The sequence below is a fragment of the Tachyglossus aculeatus genome, chromosome 1, assembly GCF_015852505.1.
Source record: "Tachyglossus aculeatus isolate mTacAcu1 chromosome 1, mTacAcu1.pri, whole genome shotgun sequence".
In the NCBI taxonomy this organism is placed as follows: domain Eukaryota; kingdom Metazoa; phylum Chordata; class Mammalia; order Monotremata; family Tachyglossidae; genus Tachyglossus; species Tachyglossus aculeatus.
In genome coordinates this window covers 82,315,769-82,322,743 of record NC_052066.1, presented here as the reverse complement: position 1 = coordinate 82,322,743, position 6,975 = coordinate 82,315,769, and positions in this window count along the sequence as shown.

Sequence of the window (6,975 nt, the reverse complement as noted above, 5' to 3'; positions counted from 1 at the left end):
TAATCTCCCTAATTTACATTCCCCCTTATTTCAGCATTCCCACGGTACCTTATGTAGCACTTATGTCCATTCCTTACAAGAACTTTCGCTTAAGCTCTAATTTATATACAGTTTTCCTTCTTCCCCCTGTCTGTAATGCATTTTAGAAACTGAAGAAAATTTCAGTGAGCTTGAAACTCTTCACAAGGTGGTATTGGGCACAATACCAGGCAGATAGACTAAGGTACAAAGCAAGTCAGTGACTGTCAGGATAAAAGAATCATTAGATTGTAAACTCCCTGAGGGCAGGGGTCATCAATGCTAATAATATTGCACTCCTCCAGGTGTTTATTGCAGTGCTCTGCACCCAGTAGATTTTCAATTAATATTATTGAATGGTTGATTGACTGGGAAGTGTAGCAACATCCTACATAGACTAACACCATGGCAGGCACCCATAAGTTCCTTCCTATAGTAAATCTGCTTATACCAACTTGTGCATGATATTATACCAGAGTCAACTCCTGTTGTGGGAAGTTCATTCCCCAATTATTTTATGGTATTTGCTAAGTGCTTATTATGTGCCAGGCACTGTACTAAGTGCCGGGGTAGGTACAAACTAATCAGGTTAGACACAGTCCATACCCCACATGAGACTCACAGTCCCAGTCTTAATCTCCATTTTACAGACAATTGTCCTACAGATAATAATAATAATAATAATAATAATAATAATAATAATGATTGTATTTGTTAAGTGCTTACTATGTGCCAAGCACTGTTCTAAGACCTGAGGTAATTACTCTCTCCACCTTCAGAGCCTTTCCCTTTCTGAGACCTCGTTCTCTTGTCTTCCACTCCCTTTCTGCATCATCCTGACTTCCTGCCTTTATTCACACCCACACCCCCGCAGTCCCAAAGCACTTATGTATGTATCTGAAATGTATTTATTTATATTTATGTCTGTCTCCCTCTCCAGACTAAATTTGTTGTGGGCAGGGAATGTGTCTGCTATATTGTTATTTTGTACTCTCCCAAACGCTTAATACAGTGCTCTGCACAGGCTCTCCATCACCTCGCCCCCTCCCACCTCACCTCCCTTCTCTCCTTCTCCACCCCAGCCCGCACCCTCCACTCCTCCACTGCTAATCTCCTCACCGTGCCTCGTTCTCGCCTGTCCCGCCGTCGACCCCCGGCCCACGTCATCCCCCGGGCCTGGAATGCCCTCCCTCCCCACATCAGCCAAGCTAGCTCTCTTCCTCCCTTCAAGGCCCTACTGAGAGCTCACCTCCTCCAGGAGGCCTTCCCAGACTGAGCCCCTTCCTTCTTCTCCCCCTTGTCCCCCCTCCATCCCTCCGTCTTACCTCCTCCTCTTCCCCACAGCACCTGTATATATGTTTGTACATATTTATTACTCTATTTATTTTACTTGCACATATCTATCCTATTTATTTCATTTTGTTAGTATGTTTGGTTTTGTTCTCTGTCTCCTGCTTTTAGACTGTGAGCCCACTGTTGGGGAGGGACTGTCTCTATATGTTGCCAACTTGTACTTCCCAAGCGCTTAGTACAGTGCTCTGCACACAGTAAGTGCTCAATAAATACGATTGATTGATTGATTGATGTATATATGTTTGTACATATTTATTACTCTATTTTACTTGCACATATTTATTCTATTTATTTTATTCTGTTAATATGTTTTGTTTTGTTGTCTGTCTCCCGCTTCTAGACTGTGAGCCCACTGTTGGGTAGGGACTGTCTCTACATGTTGCCAACTTGTACTTCCCAAGCGCTTAGTACAGTGCTCTGCACACAGTAAGCGCTCAATAAATACAATTGAATGAATGAATGAATAAGCACTCAATAGGATGACTGATTTTATAGATGAAGTAATTGAGGCACAGAGAAGTTAATTGACTCTCCCAAGGTCATACAGCAGTCAACTGACAGATCCAGGATTAGAACCCAGGTCCTTCTGACTCCTAGACCTGTGCTCTATCCACTATGTCAAGCTGCTTCTCTTTGTGTGCTATGTGCTTTATGCCTCTCTCCACTTCTTCCATGTGGTTATATCTAATTTAGGTAACTTAAGCACGTGCTATAGCAGAACTGGGAATAGTTTGAACATAGGCCATATTGCTTTGCACATATTAAGTGTTTAATAAATGCCATCATCATTATTATTATTATTTTTGAGACAATGGAAATCTTTTCAATATTTTTTCAACACTGCACTGTAAAAGGTAGATTGGCTTTGAATTCTATTTACTGAGGGGAAATCGGGTGCCCCGGGACAGTACTGTAGTTTTCAGACAGTATAATAGAGGTAAAAGACACAATCTCTGCTCTCAAGGAGCTTATCCTATTCAAATCAATCAAACCATCAATTGATGACATTTATCGTGTGTTTATGTGTGCAAACCATGATTGTTTCGGATCGTTTTGCTAGAGAAGAAATTTGGATTGGTTGGAGGCTTCCCTGCAGGAAGCTGGCCCTTTTCACACACTAGGATTTACTTTCAGATGCAGATGAACTCCTTTGTGAAGAAAGGCAGAGGAAGAAGAGGGAAGGTGGAGGAGTCATCAGATTTGACAAGAATACGTCCATCTCTCCTATATTATTATAGAATATAGGATAATATTATATATATATATTCCTATATTATATGCTATAGTGCAGTGATAAACTTTAGAATAATATAATAAGCAATAACACTATCAATAATAATAATAATAGTAGTACTTGTTAAGGACTTACTATGACCAAGCACTGTTCTAAACACTGGAGTAGATACAAGTTAATCAGGTAGGACAGATTCCCTGTCACACATGGAGCTCACAGTCTTAATCCCCATTTTACAGATGAGGTAACTGAGGCAGAGAGAAGTTAAGTGACTTGCCCAAGGTCACACAGCAGAGGGGTGGCAGACCTGGGATTAGAACCCAGGCCCTTCTGACTCCTAGGTTTGTACTCTATCTACTAAGTCACGCTGCTTAAGAGCATGTAAATAATGATCACGGTTTAATAATAATTGTACTTTTTGGTAAGTGCTTAATATGTGCCAAGCCCTATACTAAGCGCTGGGGAAATAATAATAATAGTTGTGGTATTTAAGCACTTACTATGTGTTAAGCATTGTTCTAAGTGCTAGGGAAGATACAGCATGATCAGGGCAGCCACAGTCCGTGTCCCACACCACACTCACAATCTAGGAGGGAAAATAGGTATTGAACCCCATTTTGCAAAGGAGGTAACTGAGGCAGAGAGAAGTTAAGTGATTTGCCCAAGGTCACACAGCAAACAGTTGGCAGCAATGAGATTAGTACCAAGGTCTTCTGACTCTCAGGCCTGTGCTCTTTCCCCTTGGCCACACTGCTTCTCCAAGTAGTGGGAGACTAACCAATAAACAAAAAATTTGGCAATTGCCACCATATAAAGATATCAATTGTAGGATCGTGTGTGTTCATTTTGCTGTCTTTCTTTGCAGGCCACCTAATCTCCCATCATGATATGCGTGGCTCAGTGGAAAAAGCACGGGCTTTGGAGTCAGAGCTCATGGGTTCAAATCCCAGCTCTGCCACTTGTTAGCTGTGTGACTTTGGGCAAGTCCTTCACTTCTCTGTGCCTCAGTTACCTCATCTGTAAAATGGGGATTAAGACTGTGAGCCCCATGTGGGACAACCCGATCACCTTGTAACCTCCCCAGTGCGTAGAACAGTGCTTTACACATAGTAAGCGCTTAATAAATGCCATTATTATTATTATATGAAAATCCAATATGTCTTTCAAATGTTTCCATCACTATCTTGCTTTCTTGTAGGATAGCGAAGGTTGACCTTGGAAATATGACCCCACTTTGTGTTAAAATAGCTTAGAGCAGGCACAGTGGTTGTATAGGCAGAGCAGGGGGCAAGGGATGCCTGGTGACCTGCAGTTTTGTGACAGGTGCAGAGCTTTTGGATGGAACCTACGGAGCAGCGGGACAAACAGGGAAGTTGATTAAGGAACAAAAATAGGACACAGCACCAGATGTAGCAGTAGCCTGCGCTTTTAAAACAGTTTCTAGTGGAACAAGCATGAACCTGGAAATAAGAGGACCTGAGTTCTAAACCCTGCTCTGCCCCTGGGTGACCTTGGACCAATCACTTCACTCATTTGCACCTCAGTTTCCTAGCCTGTAAAATAGGGATTAAGCATCTGTTCTCCTTCCTTCTTAGGCTGTAAACCTCAGGTGGGACCGGGGCTGTGTCCAGCCTGATGAACTTGTATTTACTCCAGCACTTAGTATAGTGCTTGGCACAGAGTAAATGCTTAGCAGCATGGCTTAGTGGAAATAGCACGGGCTTGAGAGTCAGAGGTCGTGGATTCTAATCCTGGCTCTGCCGTTTGTCAGCTGTGTGACTTTGGGCAAGTCACTTAATAATAATAATAATAATAATGATGGCATTTATTAAGTGCTTACTATGTGCAAGGCACTGTTCTAAGCGCTGGGGAGGTTACAAGGTGATCAGGTTGTCCCACGGGGGGATTACAGTCTTAATCCTCATTTTACAGATGAGGGAACTGAGGCCCGGAGAAGTGAAGTGACTTGCCCAGAGTCACACAGCTGACAATTGGCGGAGCCGGGATTTGAACCCATGACCTCTGACTCCAAAGCCCGGGCTCTTTCCACTGAGCCACAGGAGCTTATGACTTAACTTCTCTGTGCCTCATTTCCCTCATCTGGAAAATGGGGATTAAGACTGTGTGCCGCACCTGGGGCAACCTGATAACCTTGTATCTCCCCCAGTGCTTAGAACAGTGCTTGGCATATAGCAAGCACTTAACAAATCATTATTCTTATTATTAATCTATCAATCAATCAATCATATTTATTGAATGCTTACTGTGTGCAGAGCACTGTACTAAGCGCATCGGAAATACAAGTTGGCAACATATAGAGACAGTCCCTACCCAACAGTGGGCTCACAGTCTAAAAGGGGGAGACAGAGAACAAAACCAAATGTACTAACAAAATAAAATAAATAGAATAGATATGTACAAGTAAAATAAATAAATAAATAGAGTAATAAATATGTACAAACATATATACATATATACAGGTGCTGTGGGGAAGGGAAGGAGGTAAGATGGGGGGGATGGAGAGGGGAACGAGGGGGAGAGGAAGGAAGGGGCTCAGTCTGGGAAGGCCTCCTGGAGGAGGTGAGCTATCAGTAGGGCCTTGAAGGGAGGAAGAGCAAGTATTATTATATTTATTACTACTGGTGTCAGTTTTTGTTTTCTATTAAGGGGTGAAAATAGTCACTTGAGAGCCAGCACCCAGATTAATTCAACTCTGGTTTCCCAAATAATTTTTGGATATGTTTGTACACATTTACTACTCTATTTATTTATTTATTTATTTTACTTGTACATATCTATTCTATTTATTTTATTTTGTTAGTATGTTTGGTTTTGTTCTCTGTCTCCCCCTTCTAGACTGTGAGCCCACTGTTGGGTAGGGACTGTCTCTATATGTTGCCAACTTGTACTTCCCAAGCGCTTAGTACAGTGCTCTGCACACAGTAAGCACTCAATAAATATGATTGATTGATTGATTAGAGAGAATAGATATTTGGATGGATTTGGCTTCTAATCTGGATTCATTAATTTGACCAGTGTCCCAATCCTTATCTAATTACTCATTTCCCCCCTCCCAGCCCCACAACACTTATGTGCATATCTGTAATTTAATTATTACAGATGTATAATGTCTATTTTCCCTCCCTCTAGGTTGTAAGATCGACATGGGCATAGAATATTTATCTTTATTGTTGTATTGCTCTCTCCCAAGTGCTTAGTACAGTGCTCAGCGCACAGTAAGTGCTCAGTAAATACAACTGAATGAGTGAGTGAATTTCCCTAGAATTAACATTTTCTGAGTGTTCTAACCTAGTTGAAGTGACACAACTTAATTTTCAAACATTGGAAAATTATTGTGCAATTTTTACTTTCTCTCCTCTACCTTGAACAAATTAACCAGAAAGGACATTTTCACTTGCATTGCACAAGCACATACATTGCTGTTCCTTTCACTTGTGTTTGACAATCACATATAAAGCTGTTCTGAGGAGCCAATTTAGGGACATTAACTCTCCCCTCTTCAAGCCTTACTGAAGACACAATCTCCAAGAAGCCTTCCCTGTTTAAGCCCTCCTTCCTCTTCTTCCACTCCCTACTTCATCATCTCCCTGACTTGCTCCCTTTTTTCATCCCTCTCCCAGCCCCACAGCGCTTATGTGTGTATCTATAATTTATTTATTTATTTTGATGTCTGTCTCTCCCTCTAGCCTGTAAGCTCGGTTTGGGCAGGGAGTGTGTCTGTTATATTGTTATGTTGTACTCTCCCAAGGGCTTGGTACAGTGTTCTGCGCACAGTAAGCCCTCAAATATGACTAACGGACTGGAATATACTTTCTGGTTTGGAAGCAGTAGCCTTGGGGTTGGAATATTCATGGCCTCCCTCAGTGACTCCCTCTCTAGAGCCTGCTGGCTCCACCTGCACCTTTAGAATAATAATAATAATAAAGAAGATGTCTATCATTATTGGTGTCCTGTTTTAGTTCCTTACCAACGGGTGCTATAGAGAAACCAGGAAAGTCCCTGGTGTAGACTGTCTCGCACTATTCTTTTTTTTTAATGGCAGATTGTTGCATGACACTTTTCTTGCTTTTTTAATTACTTTAATATCCACCACAGACTAATTCCAGGAGTGCTACTTATTTAAAAAAATCTTCTGTGAAGCGTTTAGCCAAGTAGATGGGGTGAAATGATGACCTCTGGGGAAATTTCCAGGGAATTTTGGAAGTGTCAATAACTATGAAGTTTGAAAATGGGGCTTCTTAAATAAGCAATGAAATAAGGGAGCATGAAGGCTTTTGTTTGTCATTCATTTATTTATTATTAATGTCTGTCTTCCCCTGTAGACTGGAAGCTCATTGTGGGCAGGAAAT